General features: G+C 41.6%; 1 non-coding gene across 1 annotated transcript; it reads right to left on the bottom strand.

Annotated features, from left to right (window-relative positions):
* Positions 1–10,252: 10,252 nt before the first annotated feature.
* On the bottom strand, positions 10,253–10,358 carry LOC138876654 (small nucleolar RNA R71). Its single transcript, XR_011401996.1, has one exon. It is a non-coding gene; the product is annotated as a small nucleolar RNA R71 (small nucleolar RNA).
* Positions 10,359–16,191: the final 5,833 nt, after the last annotated feature.

Here is a 16,191-nt window from a genome sequence, read left to right on the forward strand (position 1 = left end):
GTACAGGAGGAGGAGCAGAGGTCGAGGAAGAAGAGGAAACTCCCTAGCACTAAGGGAGTTGTGATTGAGGTAGCACCAGTTCAGGAGAGTCCCTCCACTGCCCCACCAGTTGATGAGCCAGTTCTTGAGCAGGCACCTATCCCAGCAGCACAGCAGCAGCAGGCCTGGGACTAGTCTGAGGTCCCCGCCAGTATAGAGGACTTAGGAGCCATTGACCAGCACAGGGTGACGGATGAGGCTTGAGGGGCCTTTCTATATCCTTTCTTTCATTTTTGTGCTTATTTTGATAGTTAGCATTGGGGACAATGCTAGCTTTTATTCGTGGGGGTGTGGCCCTACTATTTGGATTGACTGTTGGATTACTGTATATATTCTTTTACTTTGTGCACATTCGTAGTTGTAGATGGCTTGTATATAACTGTTCATTCTAGATTCTCTCAAATTCTATGTATATATTCATTCTCCCTGGTTGTATATTCTACTCCCCTTTTGTACATATTCATTCGGTTTTCATAATGGTTTTCTATTTTTCGTTAAAAAATTTTGTTTTAGTTGCAAAGTTAGGCTCGTAGCCTTTTTGTTTTGTTTTGGAATTTGCAATAAGCCCTTGGTTTTCTTAATTCCATGGTTCTTTCCAATGGTAGATGTTGTGTGAACCGGGTGGCTCTTCCCAATGATAGATGGTGTGACAACTTTCTTAAGGGTTTGAGTCCATTTTTTATTTTTATTTTTGATTTTCAAGTTTTTGTAATTAAGGGTACCTCAGGCAAAGCTTCACTTGGGCCTAGCACATTTGCCTTTGGTCATATGGTCAAAGACATTATGTTGTGTTTAGGATGGTGAAAGTTGTGGCCTTGAGACTCTTGTGTTGACCAAACAATCATCGTGTGGTCATTTTGGACCATTGTGTGCTTGAATCATATCTAAGGTCGTTGTGGGCCCCCGACTAAGTCTTTGGCAATCCTTGAGTGTGTGTAGTGAGAATTCGAATCGTGATCCCAAGTACCGAGCCGATGGTCTAGAACTTGCCCTGAATGTCTGTTGAGGCGAAATCATAGGTGGAACTTGACTTGAGACGTGATTATAGGCTCTCCTTGATCCAAAACGCAAAATTTGAACAATTTCCATAACCTACCAATGAAATAATCCCTAGTTCAACCCTTTGGAGCCTTAAACCTTTTTCGTTCATGAACCAAGCTACAAGCATATACCCGTTCTTAACGAGACCCTCTCTTGGCACCCAAATCTTCCCTTGAGTAAATGGTAAATGTCTAAGTTTGGGGGGAGAGACAAGAAAAGCATCAATGTGGTAAAAAGGCGCAAAAGCAAAAGAAAAGCAAGGTGATGAAAAAGAGAAAAAGACAAAAAAGAAAGACAAAAATGAATAAGAACCAAAAAGGGAATCCAAGGACAACAAAGAAAGTGAAAAAGGTGTGGAAAAGTGGTAAAAAGGAGAAAGGGTTTGAATTGCAAAGAAAGAGTGATAATGTATCTCTCTAACCCCTTGAAAGAAGTGAATTACTCAATTGAGTCAAGAAAGTGTGCCAAAATAAATTCAAAGAAGTGTTTAGGGGAAGATTGAACTCATTTGAACAAAAACACGTCCTACCTTTACCCAAAACCTTCACAATGACTCCTCAAAAGCCCTATATGATCTTGAGTTGAGGGAAGCCTACATTAGTGGATACTTACATAAGGGGCAAGCATATGGTACTTAGAGCCGAACTTAGAGCCTTTTCTTTATGAGAGATGAGAGAGAAGTCCATTCACCTCGATTTATGTGCAAATACTCTAAAAAGGTGAGGTTCACTTAGGGAAAGTCGAAGATGTGTGAGTTTGGGTTCCACAATGACCAAAGAAATTGAGAAAGGTTCCTTGATGAAATATGTCAACTCTTGATGCTCTTGTGTCACACTTGACCCACAAGCTTTCAAAGTTTAAATGTGTTAATGATGCAATCGCATTGAGGGCAATTGTTAGTCCCAATTGATGCTTGTTGAGGTTACTTTAGGATAAGAAGGAATTACGTGGGTGTTGTCCATTGAGGGGTAGGTCTCATTTTATTTGCTTGAGGACAAGCAAAGGGTTAAGTTTGGGGGAGTTGATAACTGTGATTTTTACATGTTTTATACCTATTCTTACCTAAGCTTTGTGCATTAACTGCTATAAATTTGTCCCAAAATGCTTACAAGTTGCGCTTGATTGCAGGTTTGAACGACAAGATGACAAATACCAAAGATCGGCTCAAAAAGGAGTGAATCTGCCAAGTGTCAAAAGACAACTGAAAGGGGGAACAAAATGACTTGTGCGGTCCGCACTGTTTTGTCATGCGACCGCACAAGAGAGTTCAGAGGCTGGGCATTTTCAAGGTCAACCTGCGCGGTCTGCACTGTTTTGGCACGCGGCCGCGTAGGAAAGTTCAGAGGCCATGCCATTTTTAAGTCAAGATGCGCGGTCCGCGCCCCTTTTTATGCGGTCCGCGCCCTTTTTTACGCGGTCCGCGCCTAAGAGTGTCAGAGACCCAATCATTCAAGGCAAAAGCCCACGCAGGCGCATACCTAATCAGTGCGGTCTGCATGGATGAAGTTCACGCGGCCGCGTGTCACATTTGTGTGGTCCGCTTCCCCAGTGCCAGAAGCAAGATATGAAGACCCAAAACCTTACGCGGCCGCGCATCATTTGTGCGCGGTCCGCGCCAGACCCTCAGGGGTATTTTTGTCCGGTTTTTCCTGTATAGTATAAATAGAACATTTTACTTTTTAGGATCAGTTTTTTAGTTTTGGTTTTTTATCAGATAGCAGCTGAACTCTAGACTTCATAGTTTTAGTCCATTTTGGGCAATTTCTTCTAGTATTAACGTGGATTTGAGTAGATTAACATTGTAGTTAATTATTATGCCAATTTCATCTACTATTTCTTTAATTTCTATTTCTATTATGGCTAGATAAACCCATTAGCTAGGGTTGTGGCTCAACCCTAGTGTGGGTAATTAATGGGTGTGATTGTTTAGTGCATGAATGATGTTGGGTATTTGTTATTTGGATTAATCTTATGTTTTCATTAAGATTTGGTGGTTGCAAACACTAAGTCTAGCTTAGTGAGTCTTGACTCTTCTTGAGAAAGAGAGTCTATGACCCCAAGATTAATTCCAACAAGGAATTGGGATGGACCCATGAGAATGGTAGTCCCAATTAACGGGTTAAACCTCGAGAGAGTAATTACCCAACTTGAACCATAAGTTGCTTGGGCAAATTGGCCTACCCAATTGGTCTTGAGAGAGTCAATTGGGCAAAATCACTCTCTCTACCGAGAGGTGTAAGAGTGGGTGCAAAAGTGCAACGGTTATAGCATAAGTCCCATATTCATCATTCTTGCATTAGGAATCTTTACCTGTTAGTTGACCACCTAGATGCATGCCACGACCCTAGTGCCTTTCTCTATATTGCATACAACTTAGAATCAATATCTTAGCCTAACTTAGCTTTAAATTTGTAGTTGCTATATTGTAGTTGATAATCAAAAGAAAACCAAAAATGTTAGAAGATCAATTAGGAGCTAAAACATAGTCCTAGACCATACAAACACTCAACTCCAAATTGAAGCTCCCTGTGGAAAATTGACCCCGATACCGCTATTTGGTAAAAGTATTAGCGTCCACTCTTCCATAGGTTGAGTCCACTGTGATCACCCGCCGCCTTTGAATCCCAAACGCTCTCAGACTCTCTCAAGGATCTTCGGAACCCTAGCCTCCTCCCACCTTGTTCAACCGTGTTTTCACCGGAATCCATGGCTTCTCAGGCCATGGACAACCTATATTCACCTCCTCCGGCTCTTGCATTCCTGATGCTCGAAGGTTCGAGTCCAGACCTCGAAGTTCTTCGCTTAGACCTTCACCGATTCGAAGATTCCGGCCATCTCCGACTTTGCTCCGGTGGCTCTTGGTCTTCTGAGCCTGTTTCTGACCTCATCCGACTTAGATCGGACCTGTTTCCAAGCTTTTCTCATTTTTAGGGTTTCTCTAAAACCCTAAGTTATTCGAGGTTCTTTATTTGTTTGTTTGCTTAGATCTATGTTGTATCTATGCTTTATTTGACATTTTAAAACGTTTTCCCCAGATTTTCTTTTTAAAATCGTTCACCTTCGATTTAGGGTTTCTGAAAGGTTTTTCAAAAAAGCATCTTTCTGATTCTTTCTGTTCTTTCTTTATGTGTGTTTGTCTGTGTTAGGCTCGTATGACCTCTTTTACTATGCACGTACTGTTCTTCCACTTTCTTTTTCTACTATACAGTTACTCCAGTACTCATATGTTAATCCATGTTATGTTTTCCTTACTCTTTTACTATATATGATTACCATTGTGTTCTTTGATTTTTGCTTTATTGAACTCTGTTGTTCTTGCTAAGCATGTTTCGTCTATTTTTGTTTAAGTTCGTATCCTCTCTTCTCTTCTGAACTTGCTTAAGCCCCGACTTATCTAAAAAAATGTTCTTTTATGCTCTTAAATCGGTTTTCTTGCTTTGCGTTTCAAACCTGTTATCATCCCTGTTTCAATGACTTGCTTTCTCACTTTCATGTCGGATTCAATTTTGAAACCCTAGGATTCAGGGGTTTCCTTTGACGATTTTGAATTTTTGTGTTCGAGTTGAGGCTCCACTTTGGGACCCTGAACTCTCAGACCCGCTATGAGTCTGCAAATTAAACCTGCATCTCGTTGCTTATGATTCTGGACTTCTCTTCAATTAAACCCTCTTTTAAATAATTTGACAGCCTCGTCTTGATTCACATATTTGTATGCTTTATATATGATAACTCTGCTTTCGAAGTTTTTTACTAACTCATTGATTGATTCTGAAATCCTCTAATGGGGTTTGATTGATTGTCACTAATTTTCTTTGATTGAACCTCCTTTATCTTTTCTTGACTTGGTTCATTCGAATTGAGCTTGTAATTTTGATTTCTTGGCTATTAATTAATTTTCTTTCCTTAAATGTTACAGCCATGTACTGTCAATACCCTGTCCTTAAATAGCCTTTATGTATTTACCCCTTTTGTGCTACTTTGAAAATGCTTTAATCAAAATTCTTTCCTTAATTATCTTCTACCCGTTTGAGATCAAATCCCTTAACTGAAGGGAAATTCTATGTGATTGATGGTAAACTATTTTCTTACCTTTCTTACTTGCTTCTCTGCACTATAAAAGGGACTACACTTCCACATTTTTGACACAGACACACACTAAAATACACACAAACAAAAACACTTTCTTGCAATACTGTTTTAAATTCGGCTTTGCTTGAGATCTTTTGGAACTGCTGTTTACAACTTGGTTCTCTCAAGGCTACTTTTGCTTACTTATTTTCTTGAAACTGGTATGTCCTTTATTTAATTTTCTGCCTCACCCTTATGTGCTTCAGACTGTTGTTTACTCTACTGCCTATGTTCAGTAATTTGTGTTAAATATTTTCCTTCCTTGCTTCTATTTCTGTTATGAATCCTCTATCCCTATCCCCTTCTATGTGCTGAGTTAAGTTCTTGGCCTGACAGTATCCTAATTACTGTCCCGGCCTTGGCTTGATCCACAATGGATCCTAACTCTCAATGCTTGACCAGCAGGCTGGTCAGGGGTGTGCCAACATCCCGATTGCTGGGCATGACCACTAGCTTGCCCTGTCTCTCTTTGATTCCCTTCCCCCTTGTGCACTTACACCTATTCCTAGAATCTTAAGTTCTGCCCCTCTCTCTTGAGCCTTGCTTTGGGACCTTGAGTTCCCTCTGAACTTGGACATCTGAGAGCTGGCATTTCCACACTGCACTATAATCTAAATCTGCAATATATTTGGGGTGTAAGCACTGCCTGGAGTTCCTGAAACTCCTTGGATCTCTGAAACATCCCGGATAAGAGAAGGCTTTGGAAATCTAGATTTCGGAAATGGTTCAATTTCATATTGTTAGACACTAAGTCTGAATTAGGCTGCTCGGATGTAGCTGTGATTTCTGATGTACTTTTAATTTCTGTCTTATTTTTATTGGCCTGTAATAATTGTATAAACTCTTGGGGATTTAGTGAAAAGGGAGGGGGTTACATTATGCACAAAGGGTAGAGATCATGCCTATAGGATTTAAATTTTTAATCTATGCAATCTCACAAGTAGAAACCATGCTTATAGGATCTAACTTTCTGATTTCTGCAACTATGCATATAGATACCATGCCTATAGGGATTTGCATTTCTGCATTTATAATGACATTAGGTGAACCGTTAGGTTTAATGATAAGCCAGCATATAGATATCATGTTTGTAAGGCTGTTAACGTTTGAAAGGTATTAAAATCAGTAACTTGTAGAGATCATGTCTATAGGAACTTCAAATAGGAATTGTTTCACTCGTCTAAAACAGTACTGCCCCTTTTTGCTAAAACAAGTGACTTTCTGCACGTTTTCTGAACCCTTAAAACTTTTCTTGCAACCAAACCAGTGCATCTTTTTCCTTCTTGATAAATATTCTCAAATCAGTGCATATTTTCTAAAAACTTACTGCTTTCCTGATAATTTGACAAACATTTTTCAAATCAATCTGAATTCACTTCTTTAGACTTATCTGATAAACCTCTTGAATCAGTGTGTAATTCAGTTTTTTTGTTAAAACTCGGCTATTCTTTTTCTTAAACAAGTATGTTTTCTGAAACTCGTTTTAAACCATGTTCTTTGTATTAAGTCTGGAATCTTTTCTGAAACTTATCTTATTCTGCAACTCCTTTACAATCAGTAGTTCTGTCCCACATTTAAGGTAAAGTTGACCAATTAAAGTGGCTCAGTCTTTGACAACTGCATTCGAGTGAGCCATAATGTGGACTTCCTGTCTAAAAGTATGCATTGAATCAGTTCGCTTATCGCTTTAATTTTAAAGACCAACCAGTACATGTGAGACATGCTAAACTCTATGGCTTATCTGATTTAAGGAGGTTTGTTTGAGCCTTACTTGCTTATTTGCCTCCACTTTTACTTGTATTATGTGTTTTGATTGACGCCTTAGTATTTTGTCCTTTGAAACTCTCAAAAGGCCCTAAATCCCTTTCCCTTTAGGATTAGTAATCCTAAATGCCTCCGGGACTGATAGGAGTGGGACGGGTACTAGCATGCAATAAGTAACGAAACTTTCCGCGCTTTAATACCTTAATGGGGTGGGAAGGGTAGAATATGGATACAATGATCGGTGCACCAATATCATGTGCGACCCCTCTTCTGAGGAGTGATTGCTGGATATTGCATTAATGTGATCCATATTAATGATAAACCTAGGACCCTCCTCCCTTTATTTGCTTTCATCTTTTCTTGTAAAATTATTCAAATCTCTTTTTTAAAAAAATTTCTTCCCTCTCTACTTACCTTCGAAAGTTTTCAAACCTGATTGCAATGTTATATGTGAATCCTTATTTGAGACTTGATTGTTTACTTGTAAAGTCACAATTGTAACATGACTGGGAACCACACTAGTGGATCTTGAGGGGTGCCTAACACCTTCCCCTTGAGATAATTTCTAGCCCTTACCTGAACTCTGGTTTTCCAACTCAAACTCTTCTAAAAAAGTGTCCTAATGCACTATAATTATTATGTGGCGACTCTTCAAATTTCGAAACCTAATTCTCGAAAGGGAATAGAGTCGTCCTTCCCAATGTCGTATACCCGATTTCTGACCCCACGGTTAGAGAAAAAGGGGGCGTCGACAAACATGATCAACGTTTGGCCGAAAAAATTAACTTATTGAACGCCTCCCGGTGCTGGAGGTGAAAATTGCTCAAATGGACAACCTTGAGGCCCGGTTGCAGCAGGCCGAACAAGATAGGATGGTCCACATCCAAGAAGCCACTCAATTATATGAAGACCTTAAAAATGCTAAGGCTAAGTAGGCCGAATTTCATAATAGTGTAACTGTTGTTACTGAGCGTGAGTCTGCCTTCATGGAGCAAGTTAATAACTTAGAGGCTAGCTTACGCTCCAAAACCAAGGAGGCCAACACTGTCGAGGAGAGGAGAGCAAAAATGGAAGAAAGGCTCAAAGAGTCATGGAGCAGAACACTCAACCACCAACGTTGAGCTTGATTCCAGAATTAGCAAAATGAAAGCTGAAAATGAAAAGCTCTAATCCAAGATTGATAAGCTCCGACCAAAACTCCAAAACCAAGAAGATTCCCTCGTGTTCGAGAAAACCTATACCATATATCATACGAAGAGGAAGACTTTGGAAGAGGACAAAGAAGGCATTGCCAACATTGATGACTGCATTGCTAATAATAGGTGAATTGGACTATAATTAGGCCCTAAAGAACCACCTTCTTGTATAGTTTTTATGGTAAAAAGTGATAACAAAATGCTCTGATTAGTGCTTTTCATGCTTTGTAGGCTATATACAATAAAAGAAGTCTGGAGTACTTTTGGGATCAATTACGGAGAAAAAGAGGCCAACCTTACAATATCCGCTAAGTGCACCACGCGAAGCAGCAAAACCAGAACTAGAGATGGACTGCTGCGGTCCCGGCGTAACCGCGGTCGGACCGCGGCAGAAGGCTGTTGCGGATTCTGAGAGGCTAGTTGGCCGCGGTCCTGGCGTAACCGCGGTAGGACCGCGATAGAATGCGGAAAATTGAGGGACTGAAGTGCAAAAACACGGGATGTTTAGCCCAAAACCCTATATTAAACAATAGAACTCGTCCAAGGGAGGCATGGAATGTTTTTAGAGTACTTTGCCAAGAAAAACAAGTATGAGAGATCACCCAAAACATCATATTTTCTTCTTCTCTTTATTTTTCTGGCAATTTTGATCATGAATATTTTCATAGTTTATTTACCCATTGTCATGAGTAGCTAAATCCTTTGTCTAGGGTTTTGATGGAACCTATTGAAGGATGAACTTCCTGATTATGTTAATATAGTTTGCCAGTTTAATCTTTATTTGTTCAACTACATATTTGTTGTAGTTAATTGACAGGATCCTCAATTAGTTGTGCCTATTTAGTATGCATAACTCGGGAGAGAGTGCATATTTAGGTAATTGTTGAACAACATCATTCCCAAAGTATAAGAGGGATCTATAACTGCGGGTTTAAAGGTGGGATTAGGGATAACGAAGTCTTGGGTGTAATTTAAAGTGAACTGTAATAAACAAAGCCAGCTAGCGTATCTCGGGAGAGTGCGTCTAGTAAATTATCGTGATTACTCGGGAGAGATTCACGGTAAAAAGAGTGTGTATGGTTGATAGAGATGTGTTGGTAAATCTATATGAAACATAAACAGAAGGGGAAATCACTACCTTAGAACCTTTTCATTATTGTTCACAACTTAAGCATATTTAGTTTACAACTGTTTATTGACTTTCAATCTTAGTTATTAAATATACCATCAACTGTTATTCACAACGTTTGGAGAAGTTGATTCTAAAGAATTTAGTAAGTCCAACGAAAGTAATTGATAGGTTAATTCTCTGTGGATTCGACTCTAGGCATAAATACTCAGGTTATATTTGCAACGTCTGCATTGTCCTTTTATAAGGCATAGTTGGGCATGATCAAATTTTTGGAGTCGTTGTCGGGGAATTAACGATGTTATCAATTGCAATTGAAAGAAGTACAAAAATTCTTATTGTAGTCATTTTTTCTCTATACCCAATTTTTACATTGAAATTTTAACGTTTGTTGACTTGGTTGCACAGGTGCATGCCTAGAAACTCATCGAGATCTGGTGAAGTATTTGAAGCATTATCAGATCCCGAGAATGTTTTCAAGGCCTTGAATCGGGCTAATAGGAAAACCAAATAACAACCAATAACTACACAATTCAAAACAGTCATGGGGGATCACGAGGAAAACCCAGCGGTACCAATAGTGTCAGAGGCTGCTCTCTATGACTGGGCACAACCCATAGCTGAAAATCTATCCACAGCCATTGTAGTTCCGCAGATACAGGCTAAGTCATTCCAAATTATGAATAACATGTTGCACTTGTTACAGAACAAGGGACTATTTTCGGGGTTGCAAGTCGAAGATCCTTAACAGCACTTGAAGAACTTCCTCTCTATCTACAAAACCCAAAGGCAGCCCAACGTAACTCCTGAAGCAATCAAGTTGTTATTGTTTCCATTCTCGGTGACAGGAGCTGCCCAGACTTGGCTAAGCTCACTTCCCATAAATTCTATAACAACTTGGGATGAGTTAGTCAGGAAATTCCATAACAAGTTCCACCCACCCAATAAGACTGCTCAACAAATTGATGAAATTTTGAGTTTTAAACAGAGACCAATGGAGACACTGCATGAAATATGGGAGCGCTTTAAGGGATGCTGGTTATATGCCCGCACCATGGTATTCCAGATCTGATGTTGGGGCAGCGGTTTTACATGGGATTGTCAGATAGCGTGAAGAACATTATTGATGCTTCAGCTGGTGGAGCATTTTTGAGCAAAACATGGAGAGAAGGCCAGAGTCTGCTTGACAAGATGGCACAAAATTCGGGATGGACAACCAGGAATGCACCTATCACTCCAGTGGTTCACTCAGTGCCCTTAGATCCATCCAACTCTATGGCTGAAAATATGGCCACCTTATTGACACAGATGAGTATACTCACCAAAATGGTGGAAGAGTCAGGGCAGAAGCAGCATGTACACATCGTAGATACTACCAATGGGGGTTTGTGCGCATCTTGCATTAGTCAGTCAATCGGTAACCAATGGAATGCAGAACATGATCACCACCATTACCCTGCAGACATGAATTATGTGTCTAATTATGGAGGCCAGAGACAGGGTGGTCAGAATTGGGGCCAGCAAAATCAGCAATACAGGCCAGTCCATCCACAGTGCAACAATGGAAACATGGGAGGTATGAGACCCCCTAACAATATGGCACCTTACCAAAGGCCACAGGGATATAATAATCAAAATCAGCAGCAGGGGTATCACCCTCTTCAGCAGCAGCATGGTGGAAGGCAGGAAGATGGGTTTGCTAGACTTAAGGCAATGATGCAGCAGGTTATTGGGTCTAATGCAAAGATTAATAAGAGAGTGGATGCACATGATGCATCAATCAAGAATATTGAAGTGCAGGTGGGACAAATTTCTATCTCTGAATAATCGTCCTCATGGGACACTACCTGCAGACACCCAGATAAACCCAAAAGATCAAGGCCCAAAGCAGCTGATGGCGGCAAAGATCTAGATGTAGAGCAAGAGAGGGCTCGAGAAACTAGACAAGCTGAGACACTTATACCAGTTCCCATCGAGCTGGATGAGTCAACGAAACTGACGGAGGTGCCAGTCCAGCATGCCTAGGAAGAAAATAACATTCAGAATGCGACTGAGAAAGAAGCTGAGACAGTCCAGGAACCAGTAGTTGATGTAGCAGCTGATAAGGATCAATCCCAGTTGATTGGGAAAAAGAGACCTCCTGCACCTTTCCCTCAGAGGCTGGCTAAGTACCAAAAGGAGGAACAATACAAGAAGTTCTTCGAAATGCTGAAACAAATCCAAGTAAACATACCATTGATTGAAGCTTTGAAGGAGATGCCTGGGTATGCAAAAATGATGAAGGACTTGATGTCCCGAAAGTTTGATTTCCAAGACTTTGCCACAGTTACTCTTACTAAGACATGTAGTGCAGTGGTGACTAGACCAATTGCAGAAAAGTTGTCTGACCCAGGGAGCTTTACAATTCCATGCACTATTAGTAATTTTGCTTTTGCTAAAGCACTGTGTGATCTAGGGGCCAGCATCAATATTATGCCCCTGGCGATTTACAAGAGGCTGGGCATTGGAAGAGCTAGACCCACCTCTATGTTGTTGCAGCTGGCTGACAGGACAGTGAAATGACCCTCTGGTATACTAGATGATGTGCTAATTCAGGTAGGGAAATTTGTGTTCCCTGCAGATTTTGTGATCTTAGACTGCAGAGTGGATGAAGAGATTCCCATAATTTTGGGAAGACCATTCTTGTCCACAGGGAGAGCTCTCATTGATTGTGAAACCGGGGAGCTCAAGATGAGATTGAATGATGAGGAAATAACATTCAATGTGCAGAAATCTATGAGGCGGCCAAGTGAATTCGCCAATTGTTCTCTTATTGATGTCGTGGATGTAATCATAGAGACTGATGATAAGGTGCTAACCATTGAGGACCCCCTTGCTGCATGTTTAATGAATTTGGATAAGGGGAATGGAGAGGAACTGGCGGAATGGGTGTTGGCATTAGAGGGTAGAGGGTTTTGGGATAGAACTCTAGAATTTGAGCCCGTGCACTTGGAAAATCGAGAGACTCCTCCAGCCAAGCCATCTATCGAAGAACCACCAAAGTTGGAGTTAAAGCCATTGCCCAACCATCTCAGGTATGAATTACTTGGACCTAACTCCACATTAACTGTTATTATCTCATCTAGTTTGTTAGATGTGCAGGCGCAACAACTCTTGCAGGTACTTAAGGAGTGCAAGACTGCCATTGGGTGGACCATGGCAGACATAAAGGGGATCAGCCCCGCCTACTGTATGCACAAAGTTTTACTGGAAGAGGGACACAAACATTCCAGGGAACACCAAAGAAGGCTGAACCCTAACATGAAGGAAGTGGTGAAAAAGGAAGTAATAAAGTGGTTAGACGCGAGAATTATCTTCCCAATCTCTGACAGCAGCTGAGTTAGCCCAATTCAATGTGTACCTAAAAAGGGTGGCATGACGGTAGTTAAGAATGATAACAATGAATTGATCTCTATAAGAACAGTCACGGGTTGGAGATTTTGCATGGATGATAGAAAGCTAAATCTAGCCACCTGAAAAGACCACTTCCCACTTCCCTTCATTGATCAGATGTTAGACAGACTGGTAGGGAGGTCATACTTCTGTTTTCTGGACGGGTACTCAGGATAAAACCAGATCTCCATTGCACCGGAGGACAGAGAGAAGACCTCTTTCACTTGCCCTTATGGCATTTATGCCTTTCGGAGGATGCCCTTTGGCCTATGCAACGCACCCGTCACATTCCAACGGTGCATGATGGCCATATTCACTGACATGGTAGAGGACATAATGGAGGTGTTCATGGATGACTTCTCAGTGGTGGGGAATTCATTTGATAAGTGCCTGATAAATCTGACACGTGTGCTGAAACGGTGTATCGAGACTAACTTGGTTCTGAACTGGGAGAAGTGCCACTTCATGGTACAAGAAGGCATAGTCTTGGGGCACCGGGTTTCAAGCAAAGGAATTGAGGTGGATCGTGCTAAAGTGGATGTAATAGCAAAGCTACCTCCTCCAGCTTCAGTCAAAGCAATCAGAAGCTTCCTTGGGCATGCCGGTTTCTACCGGAGATTCATAAAAGACTTCTCAAAAATTACCAACCCTCTCTGTAAGTTGTTAGAAAAAGATCACCCTTTCCTATTTTCTGATGATTGCAGGGTAGCATTCAAGGAGCTGAAAAAGAGACTGGTCACAGTACCTATCATTGTTGCCCCCAACTGGGAGCAACCATTCGAACTCATTGGTGATGCCAGTGACTACGCAGTACGGGCAGTGCTGGGACAGCGGAAGGACAAGCTGATGCATCCAATCTACTATGCTAGTAGAACGCTGAGTGGAGCCCAGCTGAACTATATTGTGACTGAGAAGGAGATGTTGGTTGTGGTGTTTGCTTTCGACAAGTTCAGATCATATCTGATTGGTTCTAAAGTAATTGTATACACTGATCATGTAGCTCTCAGGTACTTGATTGAGAAGAAGGAGTCTAAGCCGCACCTGATTTGATGGGTGTTGTTGCTGCAAGAATTTGACCTTGAAATTCGTGACCGTAAGGGCACAGAGAACCAAGTCGCTGATCATCTATCACGACTTGAGTGAGCTAAAAATGTAGTTGAGGTTGAAGATATTCTGGAAACCTTTCCAGACGAGCAGCTGCTCGCTACTAGTCTTGAGAAAGCGCTATGGTATGCAGATTTTGCAAATTACCTGGCCTTCGGTATAGTTCCCTATGACCTTTCATATGTACAAAAGAAAAAGTTTTATCGTGACTGCCGCATGTATTATTGGGATGAGCCTTACCTGTTTAGAATTTGTGTTGACAATATGATCCGGAGGTGTGTCCCCGAGATAGAACAATCTTCTATTTTGCAGGCTTGTCATGCATCGGCTTATGGAGGACGTTTCGGAGGGGTCAGGACAGCTGCGAAAGTGCTTGAGGCCAGATTCTTTTGGCCAACAGTGTTTAAAGATGTGCACCAATGGGTGAAGGGCTGCAATGAATGTCAGCGGACCGGGAACATTTCCCGTCTCCATGAGATGCCCATAAACCCAATTCAAGAGGTGGAAGTGTTTGATGTCTGGGGGATTGACTTCATGGGTCCCTTCGTCAGCTCCTATGGCAATAAGTACATACTTGTTGCTGCGGATTACGTGTCCAAATGGGTAGAAGCTACAGCGTTGCCCACTAATGATGCAAGAGTGGTGGTAGGGTTTTTGAAGAAGAACATATTCACCAGATTTGGGACACCAAGAGCGATTATCAGTGACGGAGGCACTCACTTCTGTAATAGAGTTTTCGAGAAGCTGCTTGCAAAGTATGATGTACGCCACAAGGTGGCTACCCCTTATCACCCGCAAACTAGTGGGCAGGTTGAAGTGTCCAACAGAGAGATAAAGAGTGCGCTAACCAAGACTGTGAACGCCACAAGAACTGATTAGGCAAAAAAGTTAGATGATGCACTCTGGGCCTATAGAACTGCTTTTAAAACACTGATTGGTTTGTCACCATATAAGTTAGTGTTCGGGAAGGCCTGCCATTTGCCAGTGGAACTTGAACGTAGAGCGTGGTGGGCACTGAAACAACTGAATCTAGACATCGCGGCTGCGGGCACAACGAGAATCACAGAATTTCATGAGCTTGACGAGTTCAGACATCTTGCTTTTGAGAGCACAAGGTTGTACAAGGAAAGAATGAAGAGGTTGCATGACAAGAACACTGTGGAGCAAAATTCAATCCTAGAGATATGGTGTTGCTTTATAACTCACGATTAAGGCTATTTCCGGGTAAACTCATGTCACGATGGTTTGGACCATTTAGAGTGGTCGAAGTTTTCCCTTCAGGTGCTGTCGAGATTTCCACAGAGAAAGACTCTCGTACATTTAGAGTCAATGGGCAGAGATTGAAACTATATGTGGGCATGAGCGAACCAAAGGAAGTGTCTAAGTTACACCTAACTGAACCACAAAGGTCGAGCGAGCCTTAAATGCGCTCATCTGCGTCGTGCCGTGACGTTAAATCAGGCTCTACGTGGGAGGCAACCCAGGAATGTATTGTAAGTGTAATGCATAAAAAAAAGTAGTAACAGGAACACGCCCAGACCGCGGTCCCAGCGTAACCGCGGTCGGACCGCGGTCAAATACCCCCTCTGAAAGAGGTCTACCGCGGTCCCAACGTAACTGCGGTAGGACCGCGGTCAAATACCCCCTCTGAAAGAGGTTTACCACGGTCCCAGCGTAACCGCGGTAGGACCGCGGCAGACCAGCGCGGGCCAGGTAAGTGCAGAATTTTTTTTTCCTTTTTTCCCCCCTTTTAATAAACCTAACCCCCCACTATTCCCCCAAACCCTTCTTTTCTTCAAACCACCTGTAACCCCCATCCCCTTCTCTCTTCTCTTCCCTCTTTCACACCATCTCCTATCCCTCAAACCACCATTGTTGCCCCTCTATTCTTTTCCATCTCTCTCTCTCCACAACCTATCCCTTCCATTCATCCTCAAGGTCAGCTCTTCTATTCTTTTCTCTTTCTTTTCCATAACTTAGTGTAATGAGTAGTCTAAATTGGTTTCAATTAAACCCTAGGTAGTGTTTTAGTGTAAATTTTTTTATTTTTTTCTTTCTTTTCTTTCCTTTTCTCCATTATTTGCTTCTTTTGGCCATGATTGATGCTTAAATTGTTGGGTTTTCATTGTGCTTAACTTGGGGGCAATTTTTTAGAATGTTTGGAGGCCTAAACAAATTTTTTAGGGTGAAGCTTGGTGGAGGGGCCTAAATGGCCGAAAATTGGGGTGTGTTGTAAAATTTTGGAGCACTTTGTGCCCTTCTTAGTTTGTGGTGGTGGTAGCATTTGACATGATTCACTTGTGGGAGATTGTGTGGGGTATTATATGGCGAAATTGTAGAATTAATAGTGGTGTGAGG

The sequence above is a fragment of the Nicotiana sylvestris genome, chromosome 8 (genome assembly GCF_000393655.2).
Source record: "Nicotiana sylvestris chromosome 8, ASM39365v2, whole genome shotgun sequence".
NCBI classification, from domain to species: Eukaryota; Viridiplantae; Streptophyta; class Magnoliopsida; order Solanales; family Solanaceae; genus Nicotiana; species Nicotiana sylvestris.